Below are 19,844 nucleotides of genomic sequence, written 5' to 3'. Positions count from 1 at the left end.
GATGCACAACTGTAAAAGTTCGGTTGTTGTTGGAAACTGAAAAGAGAAGCTTAAGCTCAACTCGCTCGTCTCTCGTTTGCTCACGCGCTGCAAAGAGCTTCTTGCCACTAACATCACGGCCGAGCATTGCAACAGTGATCAAGACTCAGTTAAACTTTGAGAGAAACTAACATCTGAAGCTAAAGAACTGAAACGACTTCCTGAGAGCGTCATCAAGTCAGCACGAAGCCAACCAACCACTGAAGATTATTCTCGTGACGACGACCTCCCAAGCCGCCAATCCGCGCATGGTCCATCTCGAACTGGGAAGGAACTGAATTCAACTGAAAGCAGAAAAGTTGAAGTAGAGACTCCTTGAACCGAAGAAAAGACTGAATTCGACCGAAAGCAAAAGACAGTAAGACAAAATCTCCTGAATTGGCTGAATTGGTTTTATTTATCTTTTAAGAGTAAAGATAGAGTTCCATGCGTGTGTGATTTCCCTCAGGTTGAAACGAGCATTAGAACCTGAGACTCTCTTCAGATCAGAACAATCCATTGCAACGAATGTGTGTGTTTACGTCTTTTGTTTTGTGTTGCTTAGCTTAGTATTATGTTAGAGTAGTGAAATAAACTTTGATTCTATTAAGAAATCTCATGTCTGTTGCTATGTGATTTGTCAAATCTTAATTACTTGCCAAAAGATCACATTACCTACGCTCAGGAGCTTGATAACTAAAGTTAACTATTTGGTTTGTTTTATCGTTGGCCGTGAATGAGATAAACAAAATGGTTAAAAGATAACGGGTTGAATTTAATACTTGCTGGACAAGTCGTTAATAAGGTATCGTTAACAAGGTATAAGTTGGACATTCTGATTAATCTCAATTAATCATATAAATATTGACTCTTAAGAGTGATTTCCTAAAAGCTAAAACTAGAATAATGATTCTAATGAATAATTACTACATTATTGGTGGAGGATTTTAAGCTGGCATTAGTTTGATTTGAAAATTCATAGCACATTCATAAATAATGAAGTTGTGTGTTTTTCTATTTTTAACCGGAAAGAAATAGTTGATTCACAGAAAGTCAAAGTTGTTTTCACTATACTGTACACATACTTGTGGCAATGTGTTTTGAATGAAAGTGCAATGTGTGTTGTTGTTGTTTAAGAATAGAGTAAAACTGCAGTAAAATTAAAGTGTCCGTTGAGACATAATAAGTCGCTCCAAATGCAGAGAAAAAAAATAAAAGGAGAGAATTTAAGCGTGTTCCTTTGTTCTCTTTCATAAGGCCTTCATAGTGTTGTTATAGGTAGTGCGTGTTCCACTTCTATTCACCTATGGTTAATAAATCTCCCTGGCGAGAACATTAACTTAGCTACTTAATGATTGTCTGCCACTTGTGATTCACTAAAGAGTGAACTCAGCGCGCGGTGCTCATAAGGAGCGGCCGAAACGCGTCTGTAAGGGAGTATTTCATCTTGTTGAAAATAAATAGAGTGATAGAGAATCCACTGTTTTGTCTGTGAAGTTACACAGAGAACTACGGCCCGCCGCGGCCAAAGTGTTAGATTGAAAATGAATCTGTGGGTTAATTTAATTCGGTCTAAATGAGTTGAGATTGTTAACGCTATAAGAAAGGAATCTAAATAGTGCTTTGTGGCAGTTGAAACCTGAGATACCCTGAAACTAGGTGTGTCACCATGGTAACGGCCCACCGGAGGTCGTCAGAGACTCTCTCGGAAATTTTCTAGTGCACACGCGCAGCCTGCGAGCGCCATTTTGAAGCTGTTTGTAAACAAATAGCATAGCACATAGCTAACTGAAGCTAGTAAGTAGCATCAAAACTTAGCCAAAGCTGGTAGCATTGAAGGCTAGCGATTAGCACCATTAGCCTGTGGGTTTTGAATGCAGTGTGCTGTGCAGTGTGTGTGTGTGTGTGTGTTAAACGGTTAACTCTTTCACCGCTGAACTTTAACTCACACTAAGAGTGTTCACATAATTTCTCTCTCTCTCCTTTGCATTTATTAATGCTATAACTCTCCTCCCATTTGAAAGGACTTTAACAAATGCAGACTTAGATGAACCATTGTTAAGCAAGGCAGCTAATTTTTATAGGAATAAAGGCATTTAACGTTAGTCAGAATTGGTCATTTCCCCTTTGAGTTAGACAGTTAATGTTGGACCTTAGCCTCATTGCTTTGATAGGAAGATAATTAACTTAATTATAATTGCGCTCATGATTTTTAAGGATATCAGCGGGTGAATCGCTACGAAATATTTGAAACTGATAATTTGATTTCATAACTAATCCCAGATGTGAAATTAAACTCATTTCATTAAAATAATTTCAGCTCCAGATTCCATATAGGCTGATTGAGATAATTATGCGTGCTTTGATAATTTAACAATAACGTTAAGATCTTAATTATCAACTATCAATGTGTTTGATGGTCGGTCCGGGAAAATTTTAGAATTTCTTTTACAAATTGAGATAGTAAAGATTAATTTGTTCTGAAGGTTCTAATGACACAAGGAATTAGTAACTCATGAGATTTAGGGATGTGGAATTGGTAATTTAATTTCATAATTAATTACGAATTTGGAAATTCTAATTCAATTTAATAATTAATTACAGTTCCTGTTTCATACTGGGTCCAGTTGCAATTGTGCTTGTAATTTTAATGACAAACCTCATTAAGATCTTGATACTTAACTGCCAATAATACTCTGCAACTAGGAAGACCCTTATAATATTATAATATTATAATAAAATTATATCTCTCTGAAAAGTTAATCTGAATCGATCCTATCAATTTTAATGATGACATCATGAAAAATTTAATTAGAATCACAATTTTATAATTTGAAATTCTAGATTCCATTGGCAAGTAAGTTGGTTCCATCTGCCTTATTTTAAATCTGTTAGTTACTTAACACAGAAGTTAATTTAAGTATAATTTTGCTTAGGCCTAATAGTCAATAGGGCATAAGAATTTAAACTTCTAATTAGCCAAACTTCAAAAGAAAATTAGGTTTTCTCAAACTTAGACCAGTGCTTTTTACCCCACTAAAATTAGCAAAGCCAAACCCCTAGGGGTATCGACTCAACAGCGCCACCGCGCTGTCATACTTAATACTAATCCTGACATTGGGAGGAAATCCTCACTCTTCTTCTTCTCTTTTCTCCCTGCCACTATCTGCTAAATTGACTACTGCTACTGGTTGCTGGGATTTTGCCTGAGGGAAGGCATAAGCAGAGAACTTTAGCTATTGAACAGGTGTTTGTGAAACTTGAGAACGAAGTTTCAAAATTGTTTTCCATTAACCTTCCTCTTTGTGAAATCCTACCCCACCAGCTGAAGCAGGTCAATGAAAAGGTAGGCGTCGGCGAGATTTCGAACACGCACGAGGAACACGCGAACAGGCGTTGTGGTGTCAATCTTGTCATTACGGGACCAGTACTGTCATTGTTATTATTTTCCTTCACCTTATTATTTCCTGTCCCTCTCCCTCATTTTGGCTTAGCCTAACCTTTGCCCTTGAAAAAAAAAAGGGGGCTTTCCTTTACAGGAAAAAGGTGAAGCATCCAATTATTACCCTGTTTCTTGCTCTGTTCGTGTTTTTCCTTTCTTTATCTGTTCTCTAGCTGTGTTAGCTGTGTGTGTGCTCAATTTCTCCCCACAGAGGCCACGAATTAGAAGCACACCCCCCCCCCCCAGAGGATCACAGTCACAGAAAACCACACTCACCTGTTCTAATACACACTCAACAGTGCATATCTACACCCCTTGTTTGTTTGATTTGCTTTGTTTGGTTTGTTTTGGTTTTGGTTTGTTCTGTTTTTCTCTTCAAGGTCTGTGTCAGTTGCGGTTGGAGACCTCCCTCACCCGTCAGAACATGTCTCACACGACAGAACATGTTGGTCACTGGGAGGATCTGGAAACATGGCTATGTGTTGCAACAGACAGCCTCCTCCCTAAATAATATTTATATATTATAATATATTTATTTAATAATATTTATTTATTCATTTAGCTGACGCTTTTATCCAAAGCGACTTACAATTGCTATATATGTCAGAGGTTGCACGCCTCTGGAGCAACTAGGGGTTAAGTGTCTTGCTCAGGGACACATTGGTGTTTCACAGTGGATTCGAACCCGGGTCTCTCACACCAAAGGCATGTGTCTTATCCACTGCGCCATCACCACCCCAAAAAAAATTAATTTTTACATTTATGCATTTTAGCAGATGCTTTTATCCAAAGCGACTTACATTGCATTCAAGTTACAGTTTTTATATTTTATCAGCTCTTGCTTTCCCTGGGAATCGAACCCATGACCTTGGCGTTGCTAGCGCCATGCTCTACTATTTGAGCTACAGGAAAGCCTCTGAAGCACTGAAACACCAGACACAGGACCAGCTGGATGAAAACATCACAAGTCTCATGGCACAAGACCCAAGTCAAAGCTACAGTCACAAAGAATTAGCCAAGATCACCGGCTCCTCATCGCGACCCTCAAGTTGAGCGACAAGCATGCTGCACAGCTCCAGAAGGAGTTGACACGCGCACAACAGCGCATCGAGCAGCTGGAACTGGAAGCTCAAGAACGACGGGAAAGACCCGATGAGGTGAGCCAAGGCACTGAAGAGGAGATCAAAAGGCTTCAAGAAACCCTAGTAGCTACTAACCAAGAAATGTGACAAGTCAAAGCAGACTACGCTGATCGGTCCGACAAGCTACAGTATGCAGAACAGCTGCTGGAAAAAGCAAAGGCCGACTTCAGAGATAATAACGGCAGGATCAAAGCCCTTGAAGCTCATTTGCATGAGTCAAGAAACGAGATTAGCCGTCTAACATTTCAGCTAGACTATGTCAAAGAAGAAGCTGATAGTTTCCAAGAAGAACTCAAGCACGCTTATGTAATGCGCCGTGAACCATCAAGGACACGAGACGCACCGACCTCACCCCTGCCAAGCAGGACTAGGTCACCTGACACGTGAGAAAAAGGTGGAGGGCGTGGTACTGAAACATTCACCACCTCCCTCTGGAGAACTTTACCTTACTCTACCTCAGCCAAAAGAATCTGCGGCAGCCAGCCACAGATCATCGCACGGCTTGGACCTAAAAGACCTCGACAAGCTCGCCAGGAACATTGGCAAATTCACCCCGAGCGTGCCAAATAGCCAAAATGTCCAAGCGTATCTCCAAGACATCGATTTCCATCTGGAAATGCGACCTAACGTTACGGACAAAGATAGACTCTATTTACTCCAAACGACATCCAGTTCTGAAGTTCGCAGCTTCCTGGACAGGCAGCCTGCTTACACAAAGACTGACTACCAACTGCTCTGAGAAGCCCTCATTAAAGAGTTTTCCGACCCTGAGTCCGAACAAGGCCTAGTGGCTGCCCTGGAGACAAGACAAGGACGTCACGAACCTCCGCAAGCCTACTACAGCCGACTCAGACGAGCATACTTTGGAACTCGTAACCAACCCGACATGGAAGACGAACTAAACTTCAAAACTCTCTTCCTAAGGAACCTTCACCCCGGCGTAAGCCACCATCTTGGTGTTCTCGCATGCCTACAAACAATGAATGCTCAGCAGTTGCGAGACTTGGCGCAGAAAGCCTACGGCAAACAAAAGATGGCCTCAGAAAAGAGCGGCAAAAGCCCAGCAGTTCTCGACTTCAACACTCAAAGTCAAGGGCTGACCCTAGAGGGCGCCCAACGCCAAGACAATGCCAAGCCGCCACCCAGAGAGTGGAATGCACCCTCGTCCAACAAAGAATGAGACTCCCACGCCGGTACCAGATCTAAACAGAGGTATGAACGCTGGGATGGACCGAGTGGACATCAACGCTCACCTGGACGACATTGGGAAAAGACATGGGACCAGCCAAGGCCTCATGAGAGTCAATGGGAAAGATCGTGGAACCAGCCAAGCTCATTTGGAAACTCAAGGGGAAAAAACTCATGGGAATCCAACGGAAACGCCCAGGGAAAACGACAAACTCACCCTGGAGCGACTAGCCCAAGGAATCGATGAAAGAATTCACAAAGATTCCAAGCTGATCGAGCTCAAACTGAATCCACACAAGAACAAAAGACATCACCGTGTTTCGACTCACAAGAACTGATGATGATGATGATGATGAAAGAATTCTTCCAACGGAAAGAGGAAGATCGGAAATGGGAAAAGAAAGAGAAACCAGATTCAGCCTGACTAGCGGCCGGACGAGAAGGCAGTGACCAGCTGATCCAACCAGCCACTGAGAACAGCACTCCCTCACCTCACTCTCAGCGAACCACAACCGCAATAAATTCAGATGGACATGAAACCCCACCTGAAAACCCGGCAACAGAGTTAGACACTAACTCAACACCCAACGCTCCAGATCACAACAGCGTCCGACAAACACCTGCTGATGAAACCACTCAAGTTCCTGAAAGTGCTGTCTTGGTCATCTGCCACTCCTCCGAAGAACACCACACCAGCCCTGATATCCTAACCGTTTCCTCCCAAAATCCAGTCCCGCAACTCCTAGGCGATCTCATTGAGAAAGGTATAGCAAAAAAATTTTACCTCTCCATCATCATTGAACGACACATCAGACTCGAAGCCCTTCTGGACACGGGAGCCGACATCACTCTAATGTCCACCGAGCTCCTCGAAAAGGTCCAAGAAAGAACAAAGAAGACTAACACTAGAAGTCCCAGAGAGCAGCCATTTGGCTTTTCTACCTATAAAACCCGCAGGACAGCCGATGGGCTGGAAGGCTTTAGGCTAATATCCTTAATTGGCTGTGAACAGTTGCTTTTGTTATGTAAACAATGTGGGGCCATGCTGAGCCACTTCAAGGAAACTGGTGTTTCACTTTGCCATCTTAGGGAGAAATCAACACACATGTTTTTTTTTTTCCTTTGTTGCTGAGATTTATTGATAAAAACAGTACAAAATAAAATAAAAAAGAAACCAACCATTTGTACACATTTACAAATGATATTAAAAAGTGAGTGAGTACACGCCGCACTTTGTGGTGTTGTAAAGGGTGACAGTGTTTGGCTTCCTTTTGGTGGTATTATCAGTCTGAATCACGCTGTGCATGCTGCTAAGAATGTAGACGGTCTTCTTCCGTTTGGGCGCATACGCCGTCAGCGTAGCAGCAGTGGTTGAAAACACCTAATAAATAAGATAAATTGTTATTTTCATAGCACTTTTACACACAATGACACACTTGGCGGTGTTGATTCTAAAAATTAGAAACACATAAACATAGAACCACAAAAGACCTGCAACATACCTGAGTGGTGAATTCATTGCGATCTGTGTGTCTAGCGGATTGAGGGATTTCCCGGCGAATCTTGTTGACTGTGCCGAGGATGGTGGTTTTCCGGCTAAGGAGTTTATGCGCAAGTGACAGCGATGTGAGACATGGTCAATCAAGTTCTCTGCTTTTAGCAGCCCTCCCTGCCCCCTTATCTTGAATTGTGTAATATAACACACACACGCGTATATGTAGCTATATATGTACGTGTATGTGCATATATTCCCATTCATATTTATATTTTTTAGCACACCAGGGTGACTAAGAGTATGATATTGTCCAGCCATGACTTCCTGTTCCACAGGATTATAAATATGAGGAACACAAAGGCCAAATTCCCTTAATCATCCATCACAAGGAGTAAAACCTAAGAATATAATTCTGATGTGCAGAATAAGAAATTAGTTAAAGCATTGAAAAATTCTTTCCAATCAACTAAAGATGTTAAAAATCTGCCTGGAAGAGGACACAGCTGTAAAATTGTAAAGATTAGTTGAGTCTTTGGGTCAGAAACCTAAAAACAACATTTAAACATCCCCTACATCACCTACATGTTCGGGAGGGTTTCAAGGAAAATTCTCCTCACTCATCCAAAAACAAACTCCAACAAATTCAGTTGTCAGACACGATTGGAACTTCAAATGGCACTGGCTTCTATGGTCAGAAGAAACTGAAAAAAGAGCTTTTTGGCAGCAAACCCACCAGATGAGTTTAGTACAAACCGGGATTAAAATATTACCACGGTTAAATATACAGGTGCATCTCAATAAATTAGAATGTTGTGAAAAAGTTCATTTTTTCTTGTAAGTTATTTCAAAAAGTTAAACTTTCAAATGTTTTAGATTCATTGCATGTAAAGTAAAACATTTCAAAAGTTTTTTTTTTGTTTTTTGTTTGATTATAGCTTACAGCTGATGAAAGTCAAAAATCAGTATCTCAAAATATTAGAATATTTACATTTGAGTTTCAAATAATGACCATCCCTACAGTATAAATTCTGGGTATCTCTTCGCTGAAACAACAATAATGGAGAAGACTGCTGACTTGGCTATGCCAATGTGAGACATGGTCAATGAAGTTCTCTGCTTTTAGCAGCCCTCCCTCCCCCACACATACAAACAAGCCACCAGCAACCATTCACACACACACCCCCAACCCCCCTGCAGATTGCTCAGGTAATGACCACATTTACACATGAATTGATGCTAATGATAGCCAAAAGACTAGCCAGTTAGCATCCACTTGGCTAAAGGAGGGGTAAAAAACTCTGGGATTTCTAGTGCTAACAGAACCCTCAGACTCCAGAGGTGTGAGCTGAACCTCCAAGCATATTCCCACACGGGCCTCCAACTGAAACATGTGGCCCCAATCCACCTAACGGTGGGATCAATGGATCTCGTCCATCCATATACGTCTCACCACTCAAGACGCATCCACTTCTCATTGGGAAAGATCTGCTTAATCGCTTCGAACCGCTGATAGAATTCAAGCACCTAAAGATGTGGACACAAGTCCGCGAGCCTCTGCCCTGCCAGTCATTAGACTCCAACGAGTCGCAATGTCATGTCACAGACACAGACCCTAATGCACTGACTGATGATGCAGTAGCAAAGCCTGTACCTGGATCAAGCACAAGCAGCAAAGACTAGGACCCTCTCCTCTGCTCACTGCAGGAGCCTGAATCAAACACAGGCCCCCTTCGAATCATGAAGGCAATAGATGTCCAAGGCACATCAGTGTCCGACGCGGCACTAGGCCTGTGGGCAGAGAACTCAGCCATGAATCTATTCAGAACACTGAAGCAAAGACATCGGAGTCTACCACATGTCGCTAAGCACAGCCGCTTCCCTCTCAGTCCCTGGTTGACAACCATGGCCACCTCCAAGATCATCTGCGCTCTGGACATGCGATGGAACAACAGACATCTGAGTCACTACTTCCTCGTCATCCCAAACCTGCCTCATGACATCTACATTGGAGCGGATATCATGGTCCGGCTCAATGCTTGCATTGATACCGTGAACGACATCATATGGGCTCCTCTGTCACAACAACTGACTAATTCAGTCAACCTCAAGAACCTCCAATCTGGTCAAACCATGCCTGATGCATGCGCCATGATCACGGAGCAAGAAGCCACAATACCGGCCTACAGCAAGAGTGTCAACGTCCGCCTCAACATGCGACCTGGCCAAACTCTCAACAGTAAGCTAGGCTTCTTCCAACCTTCCAGGACCTGCCTAAAACTAGGACTGACCCTGGAAGCCACACCTCTCATCGAAGTGTCATCTCGTGCTGTGTATGTGTTGTTCAACAACTGTACGACCCAAGACATCCACGTTCCCAAAGCCAACCACCTGGGATGGCTCATCAGCCAGGCATTCCACGACTTTGAACTGATGGTACCTGTCATAGGCCCTATACCAGCACAGCTAATGCCAGACGAATACGACGACACCGTAGCGTTCACAAAACCTCATGAACTCATCGCCATCACTTCCATCCTGCTGGTGTCCAGAGAAAGTGTCTGCCGCTCAGAACTAACAGATGACACTCACCTCGCTGTCTACACTGTCTCAACACAGCCTGCGACAGAAGCACCTACACAGGTGAACACCGGGGCCCTAAGCCCCTCAAATGACTTAACTGCAGAAGAACCCTACGCCGGGTTCAACGCACAAATTCAGCAGATCTTGAGTGAGGCGGATGCCCTCCACGACGAAGTGGATCGCCAAGGACTCAAAGAGGTTCTGCATAAGTACAAGGACTCCTTCGCAAAGGATTCCTTGGATTGTGGACTGACCAACATCCACACGGTGCGCATCCCGACAAATCCAGATGCGCCACCCACATTTGTGCGACAGTACAAGATTCCAATAGCGTCATACGAGCCAGTGCAAGAAATTGTTGACTCCATGCTGGAAAAGGGGATCATCCGGCCCTGTAAAAGCACATACTCTGCCCCGATATGGCCAGTCCTAAAACCCAACGGAAAATGGCGGCCCATCATCGACTATCGCAAGTTGAATCAGCAAGTACCATTGTCACGATGGCCTATGACCCAATTGGATCAAGAAATTCCAAAAATCAAAGGCTCAACGATTCTGTCAACAATGGACGTCGCCTCCGGGTTCTGGACAATCCCTGTCCACCCCGATGACCAACACAAGCTAGCATTCACCTTTGGCAATCGACAATACACCTTCACACGGTGTCCCTTCGGCTATGCCAACTCACCAGCTGAATTCAACATCTTTCTAAACAAAGCATGCCCTGACGCCAGAGCTAGAGGCAACCTTGTTTACATAGATGATGTTTTGAAGAAAAACTCAAGTGTGGAAGACCACCTCAAGGAAATTGATCACGTCCTAAACCAGCTGACAACGGCAGGAGCCAAAATCACCCTTCACAAAGGATAGTGGTGCAAAACCAAGGTGAACTATGTCGGACTGCTTGTCGGAAGAAACGGCATTGAGCCACAGTCTAACCGCACCCAAGCAATCCAAAGCATAAAAGTGTCGACTAACATCTCTGAGCTGCAAAGCTTTCTGGGAGTGTGCAATTACTCGCGACAGTTCATCGAAAACTATGCTGACATCGCCCGACCACTAACCTCCCTCCTGAAAAAGGATGAATCCTTCGTTTGGACGGAAGCCCAAGACACCGCGATGAGCCAGCTCAAACAGCGCCTGTGCTTTGCTCCGTGCCTGGCCTACCCAGACCCTGGAAAAGAATTCTACCTGGACGCTGGATTCTCCAATCATTGCCTTAGCGCAGGCCTATACCAGCTCCATGACAAAGACAAGCGAGTGGTCGCTTATGCCAGCAAAACGCTGCTTCCCCCAGAATGCAAGTACTCAGACTGCGAAAAAGCTTTACTTTGCACTGTGTGGGCTATCCAGCGTTTCTCTAATTACATCGGTGCACAAAAAGTCATCATCGAGACTTGTCACCAACCTGTCACCTTCCTCAGCAGTCAACGCATCAGAGATGGTGTGATGACCAATGCACGCATAGCTACCTGGCTAATGACTCTCCAAGGATGGGACGTTGAGGCAAGATACGCCCAAAACTACAAATCGTCATTGGGCAACGGGCTAGCAGCCTGCCAAAACTGTTCAACGGACACGCTGCACACACCAGCGGAACCTAAAGAACCACCACAACCTCAACTGACGAATCACAGATACTTCGAGGAGAATGTGTGTGAAGGAATGCCCACAGCATATGTCGATGGCTGCTCCTACAACCACAAGGGCAATTTACAAGCTGGAGCGGGAGTGGTCTGGCTCAACAACGACCCTTGCCCACCGCAACAGTTCAACTTAGGCCCTCGCTCATCACAATATGCTGAAATAGCAGCCATCCTCATTACACTGCACATGCACTACAACATCAAAGAACTCCTCATCTGCACCGATTGAAACTACGCCCGTCTCAGCTTCACCTGCCATTTAGCTGGATGGAAACAGAACGGATTCAAGACCGCTAACAACAAGCCTGTCAAGCACCAGGAAGTCTTCCAAGCAGGCGATGCCATTGTCACTGAACATGACATTATCGTGTATTGGAAAAAGGTTCGAGGTCATTCACATCAACCAGGACAAGACAAAGACTTCAATGACCAAACCGATGCCCTCGCCAAAGCAGGTGCATTACACGGAGAGTCCTGGACATTTCAGTCCCTCCCACCCAACCCTTCAGTGGCAGCCATAACCCACCACCAGCACGCCACTGGCGCTCATACTCCCACCTCCTCCCACAGTACCCTCTCACCTCAGTTCGCTGCTGATGATCTCCTCACCCTCCAAACTGCGGATCATACACTGCGAACTATGGCAGCTCACATTGCCAATCCATTATCTCATCCTATTTCCACCTCCGACCTAACTGCTTCCTCCGAGCTCTGCACGCTCCACTCAATCAAGCACATGCTGCATCTACGAGACGGTGTTCTCACATATGTCCCTGAGCCCCTCACTGCGTCAAAGCTCGTAGTGCCTCACGGCCAAAGGGGGATGATGCTGACACACGCACACGATGCACCATGCGCTGGACACCACGGTGCCAAAGCCACCTATGAAACACTCAAGCAAGTAGCATACTGGCCTGGCATGCAGCAGGACGTAGCGGAATACGTAAAAGGATGCCTGGTGTGTTGCCAGTTCCAACCAGCAAACCCAAACCACCGAGCCCCACTGCAAAGAAAGGGAATGAACTTTCCATGGTCGGACCTCCAAATAGACTGGGTAGGACCCCTGCCACGGTCAACACGGGGTAACAAATACTTCCTCACCGTGGTCTGCGAATTCACAAAATGGATAGAATGTCTCCCAGCTCCCAACGATACAGCAGAATCAACAGCCTGCCTGTTAATGAACCACATCTTCTCAAGATTTGGACTGCCTTTAAGGGTCAACTCTGACCACGGGACCCACTTCACCGCTGCAATCATGCAGGAAGTGTGGAAACTCCTGGGCATACAGGCCAAGCTCCACATAAGCTTTCAACCAATGTCCTCTGGTCAAGTTGAACGTAGTAATCGGACAGTGGTCAGCATGTTAAAGAAGTATGTGTCCGCTAATCAAAAGGATTGGGATATCAAACTTCCGCTGGTATTGATGGCCGCTCGAGCCATCCCTCACCGGTCCACCGGAGTACCCCCGTTCACATTGATGACAGGGAGAAGCATGACGCTACCGCTACATCTGCTGTACCAACCTGGTGACTTGAACCTCGTCACCGCCTATACCACTCACCAGTACCTGGAAGAGTTGCATCAGCACCTGAGAGCGACTTTCGCCTTCGCGCAACAGCAACTGCAACGAAGCGCTGAAGGTCGTAAAGTCTTCTACGACCAAAAGGCCTCTCATCATGAGCTCAGTGTCGGAGACAAAGTGTGGTATTACAGCTTTGCCCAACTAAAGCAGAACGCTCCCCATCTCCTGTCAAAGAATTTCTTACCTCACTGGACAGGACCCCACGAGATAGTAGACAAGCTCTCACCTGTCGCCTACCGAATCAAAATCAGACAAGGGCACAGCGAGACAGTCCTTCGATGGGTCCATCGGAACCAGATAAAGAGGCACCAGAGCTCCAGCCGACTGGGAAAGGGGGAAGATCAAACCCACTGACACAGACCGACACTCATACGCTCTACACCACACTAACACAACCTCTGTTGTTTAGGAAACATATAGCGACCTCGCTTAAACACAACACATACACTCTCTCCTCAGCTGCACTACTAGGGCCAACCTCTAGTAGAGAGGAGTTACTCCACACGTGACACTCGTTTGCGGCCTCACCTCATCCGGTGTCCTTGTGTCTCTTTGTGTATCTCTTTGTTTTTCGTTGTGTCTCTTGTGTTTTTCCTTTTTCCCTCTCTCACTATAATTTCTCTTCCCCTCTAGTCCCCTCATCAAAGAACTCCCTTTACCAATTCCTTACATCCAGGTCCCGAAATTGAGATTGACTCCCTTCAATAAAGTCGTTGTAACTCGTTGTGAGAACCGTGGTCAAACGATCCAGGCGACCAGGCCTTTCTCCTTAGTGCCCATTATCGACGCTAATAACATTTACCGGCTCAAAGGTGTTGTGAAGGTGGGATTTTGGCAACGGAACACCTATGTCAAAATCCACACTCCTGAAGTCGTTGCATATCATGATAACAACGAACAGTTGTATCTGGCCCCAAACCTAAAGATGTGTACGCTCACGAAGGACATTCACTTCCTTTGCCCAAGTAAACCTTTTGTCCACAATAATACTGAGGGCATCTGCGGCCTAGAATCCATTAGGCCCGACACTAGCTGCCCCGCCGAAGCGACACCACGTTCTCAAGTTGAGGTAACGCAAGCCGAAATGATCGGAAACCGATGGCTGGTCAACACCCCAGCGCAAACAGCTACCCTCACATACGATCAACACGACACCGCCACACACATTATCCTACCTAACCAAACTCTATGGATCACGGTCCCTAAGGGCTCGATCCTCCATATTGACGATTTGGCGTTGTATCACCTTACCGACGATGAGTATCAGGCTGAAATCAAAATCTCACCCTTCTTCAAACAGCATTCCTTCGCCCTTGATCCAGAGTTGGAAGAAAGGATCAGGGAGGAAGGAACGCAACTGATTGATTTAACTCCTGTTGATGCAGCTTTAGAAGCTGTCGCTCGCCTTCCGCCCGCTGGCGCGCCAATTATTCGGTCTTGGTCTGCCGCTGACACAGCGCTTTGCATCTCTACTATTGTAGGATATGTTGTGACTTTGACCCTGGCCTTCCTCCTACACAAGCGAGTGAACGCGTTCAAGAGTCTTTCAACAAATGCACGTCAGGCGTCCCGCGCATTTTCCGACGTGATAAAACTGACCAAGAACCCGAACAGGAGAACTCAACCAATCTGATTGAGATCACGCCTATACCGCCTCGTCAAACCCCTGACAACTAAACCAATCAAAATGACCCCACTTCCAATAACCCAGTTGTCTTCTCAAGTTTCTAACCTGTTCATTCCCAAATTACCCTGCACCAGGATTCAGTCAGTGATGGAGATGTTGTTTGTGCCTTGTGTGTGCCTGTTCTCCCTGCTTCTTGTTCCAGTGCCCACCGACGTTCACAACAGGAACCTCACCGAGCAAAGGGGAAATATGTAGAATCTGGTCAGAACAAAAACACACACACACCTAATTTCAAGACATTCCTGAGCAGGCATAAAACAAAGCCCACTCCCAGCATGTGACAGGCTGGCCCCTCCTGCCCTGAACCGCCTTATCTCCTGAGACCATAAAACCATAATATATTGGAAAAAGACATCTGGATGCTTTTAAGAGAAGAGCAACTTTAAATGCTTGGCTGGTTTTATCATAAATAAAGTCGAACGGGACAAAGACTTTGGCGTCTGGAAAAAGTGGCGCCACAGACCCCTCTGATACTCCTTGACCTCAGCTCAGTAATTCAAGAAAAGTATCGCTGAAGAAGACTTCTTTTACGATCAACGTCCAACTAAGAAAATCTCCAGATCTCCAAGAAAGTTTCTAGACTGGACTATTGCAATGCTCTTCTGGCTGGTCTGCCATCAAACACAATCAAACCTCTACAAATGATTCAGAATGCAGCGGCACGACTGATCTTCAACGAACCCAAAAGAGCACATGTTACACCTCTCTTCATCTCCTTGCACTGGCTACCAGTGGCAGCTCGCATCCAGTTCAAGACACTGATGCTTGCGTACAGAACTACCACAGGCTCAGCACCCTCCTACTTCCACTCACTACTACGAACCTACATCCCCTCCAGAAGTTTGAGATCTGCTAGTGAGCGACACCTTGTGGTACCATCACAGAGAGGCTCAAAATCACTCTCCAGAACATTCTCGTTCACCATTCCTGGCTGGTGGAATAATCTTCCCACCCCTATCCAGAACGCCGGATCCCTGGCAATCTTCAAGCAACAACTGAAAACTCATCTCTTTCGGCAGTACTTGACTTCATCCTAAACTAAAAAAAAAAAAACTTTCCCTCTATCTTTCTCTCCACTTACTAGCTTGTACTTATTTGAACAATGACTGAGACTTGGTGTTACGAGCACTTCCTCTGTCTGATTGCCTCTTCAAGATTAATCGCTTTTTGTATTCCCCAATTGTAAGTCGCTTTGGATAAAAGCGTCTGCCAAATGACTAAATGTAAATGTAAATGAAAGTGACCTTCCTATGACCTTGCGTTATTAGCACATTCCAGGATCGTGCCGTTTTTGCTCCCTAATAGACACAGAGCAAAATGCTTTGCTCAAGGATTTTATAGAGGATGATTATACTTGTTTCTGCTATTAAAGCAATATATTCCAGACAATATCTATAATATATTCACAATATATATTAAGGTTGTTCTCAGCTCACTTAAAAGACTTGTTGTGTTATTGAACTTATGATATTGTTGTAATCTTTTGAGGCATAATATTCCTGATCACTAGTTGTTCATTTTCACATGATGGATGTGTTTATGTAGAATTTAGGATCTTTTAATCGATGCATTAACCGCGTAATGAAGAATATATGTATTTTTGTGCATATCAAAAACGTAAGTGTTTGGTTTCAGATAAAAGCTGATTTCATGAGTAATACTATGGTGTGAATGAAAATGATCTTTTCTCTGCAAGGTATAATCATAATATGAATAGAAATCTGCTGTCGATAAGTTCTTAATGTGATAAAATAACTGAACGGACAATGTATGCATAGAAAAACAAAAGGCTGTGCGGGGCGGAGCTCCGCCCTACAGAAGCACTTGCGATTGGATCAAACGGCCCACAGGAAGAATCCGATTGGGTCAGGTGCCCGTAGGCAGATCCCAAATCGGCCCGTTAAAAACAGATGCACAACTGTAAAAGTTTGGTTGTTGTTGGAAACTGAAAAGAGAAGCTTAAGCTCAACTCGCTCGTCTCTCATTTGCTCACGCGCTGCAAAGCGCTTCTTGCCACTATCATCACGGCCGAGCATTGCAACAGCAATCAAGACTCAGTTAAACTTTGAGAGAAACTAACATCTGAAGCTAAAGAACTGAAACGACTTCCTGAGAGCGTCATCAAGTCAGCACGAAGCCAACCAACCACTGAAGATTATTCTCGTGACGACGACCTCCCAAGCCGCCAATCCGCGCACGGTCCGTCTCGAACTGGGAAGGAACTGAATTCAACTGAAAGCAGAAAAGTTGAAGTAGAGACTCCTTGAACCGAAGAAAAGACTGAATTCGACCGAAAGCAAAAGACAGTAAGACAAAATCTCCTGAATTGGCTGAATTGGTTGTATTTATCTTTTAAGAGTAAAGATAGAGTTCCATGCGTGTGTGATTTCCCTCAGGTTGAAACGAGCATTAGAACCTAAGACTCTCTTCAGATCAGAACAATCCATTGCAACGAATGTGTGTGTTTACGTCTTTTGTTTTGTGTTGCTTAGCTTAGTATTGTGTTAGAGTATTGAAATAAACTTTGATTCTATTAAGAAATCTCATGTCTGTTGCTATGTGATTTGTCAAATCTTAATTACTTGCCAAAAGATCGCGTTACCTACGCTCAGGAGCTTGATAACTAAAGTTAACTATTTGGTTTGTTTTATTGTTGGCCGCGAATGAGATAAACAAAATGGTTAAAAGATAACGGGCTGATTTTAATACTTCCTGGACAAGTCGTTAATAAGGTATCGTTAACAAGGTATAAGTTGGACATTCTGATTAATCTCAATTTGAACAATGACTGAGACTTGGTGTTACGAGCACGTCCTCTGTCTGATTGCCTCTTCAAGATTAATCGCTTTTTGTATTCCCCAATTGTAAGTCGCTTTGGATAAAAGCGTCTGCCAAATGACTAAATGTAAATGAAAGTGACCTTCCTATGACCTTGCGTTATTAGCACATCTCAATTAAATCTCAATTAATCAGTGGTGTGAAGTAACGAATTGCAAATTCTCACGTTACAGTAATTAAGTAGTTTTTATCAGTAATTGTACTTTTTTGAGTAGTTTAAAAATTGTGGACTTTTACTTTTACTTGAGTACATTTTAAGTGATGTATCGGTACGTTTACTCCGCTATTTTCATCCGTTTGTGGTCGTTACATGCTTATTTTAATTTTATTTTTATCCATTAATATGATTGGATAGAGAGATAGTGTCTCGTGACTTTCGTCAAATCAAATTGTGCATAGAAAACTTTAATCGCCAGCTGCTGTCTATCATGGCTGCTGAAAGTGCATTCCTCAAGCATCAATGCAGTCACATCTTACTCTAATATGTTAAGGTAAATTTTGGATTTCTGCTTACTAAATGATTTGTATATATGTTTGCCTATCTACACGGCATGACATTTGGTGTGAGGTTTCGGGTATTGCGTACAGTGTTAACTCCCGCAAGTGCCACGTTCAGTAAATTCCCACTCACTTAAGAGCCGCGCGATTTCCGCTGCTTTGTCTCTCTCGCGCGCGTTCAGCTGCAGTCACTTGGATAAGTTTTTGCTTGTTGAACTTGTTGACTTTTGATGAGTTTGAGCGCGTGATGCGCGCTGTGAAAAAGTGTGTTGGAAACACTATAAAATGATTTGTAATATTGTACTCAAATTGAGGACCAATCTGCACCTTATTGATGACCTGTGGCGTTAATACTGCATCTGTGTCAGCGCGTGATGTAATAAAACTGCAGCTCATTAATAAACTTTTTTAATTTCTTTTTTTTATCCATTTTATTCAATCCGCCTTCATTTAGCATGTGCACTCGCGCATAAACAAATTTCAAGTTCAACACTTTTTGTTGCATTCAGTTGTGGATGCTGCTGATTCACCGAGAACGCCGCGGCTCAGCAAAAGACGTGCATTTGTGTTTTCTTTTGAAAAGTTTCCCCAGAAATACTTTATTTAATGCATTTTTCCTTACAAATTGTTTTAGCGACATAACAATTCGAGTAATGTATATGTACATGTAATATACATGATGCCATCCTTCTAGAACTATGCATTTGTTAAAATTGTAACATAAATTATCAAGCTTAGTTTTTCTTGTTTCTTTATTGAAAAACGCTAAAACTGGCACAAGAGTGCGTTTGTTAACCGCAGCACGGATTGTTCTGTCCACCCATGGTTTCTGATTGGAGAATGTCCTTACAGTTATTCAGGCCCTTTCTGACAGAGCATGCTGTGCAACTTCTTGTCCAGGCCCTTGTTGTTTCTAGACTGGACTACTGCAATGCTCTTCTGGCTGGTCTGCCATCAAACACAATCAAACCTCTACAAATGATTCAGAATGCAGCGGCACGACTGATCTTCAACGAGCCCAAAAGAGCGCATGTTACACCTCTCTTCATCTCCTTGCACTGGCTACCAGTGGCAGCTCGCATCCAGTTCAAGACACTGATGCTTGCGTACAGAACTACCACAGGCTCAGCACCCTCCTACTTCCACTCACTATTACGAACCTACAACCCCTCCAGAAGTTTGAGATCTGCTAGTGAGCGATGCCTTGTGGTACCATCACAGATAGGCTCAAAATCACTCTCCAGAACATTTTTGTTCACCATTCCTGGCTGGTGGAATAATCTTCCCACCCCTATCCGGAACACCGGATCCCTGGCAACCTTCAAGCAACAACTGAAAACTCATCTCTTTCGGCAGTACTTGACTTCATCCTAAACTCAAAAAAAAAAGAAGAAAAAAAAAAAAAAAAACTTTCCCTCTATCTTTCTCTCCACCTACTAGCTTGTACTTATTTGAACAATGACTGAGACTTGGTGTTACGAGCACTTCCTCTGTCTGATTGTCTCTTCAAGATTAATCGCTTTTTGTATTCCCCAATTGTAAGTCGCTTTGGATAAAAGCGTCTGCCAAATGACTAAATGTAAATGTAAATGTAGTTATTGTTTCTGTAGCTTGCTCGGTTAGCGTGTTAGCGTGTTTACAAAGCTTAATGCTACATCCGTGAACTCGCTGACATCAGAAGAACTCGCCCGGAACATGTCCCAGTCGACGTCATCAAGAGCCGCC

This window comes from Barbus barbus (assembly GCF_936440315.1).
Source record: "Barbus barbus genome assembly, chromosome: 32".
In the NCBI taxonomy this organism is placed as follows: Eukaryota; Metazoa; Chordata; class Actinopteri; order Cypriniformes; family Cyprinidae; genus Barbus; species Barbus barbus.
The sequence above is the reverse complement of the archived record's forward strand: the minus strand, read 5'-3'. Positions refer to the sequence as shown.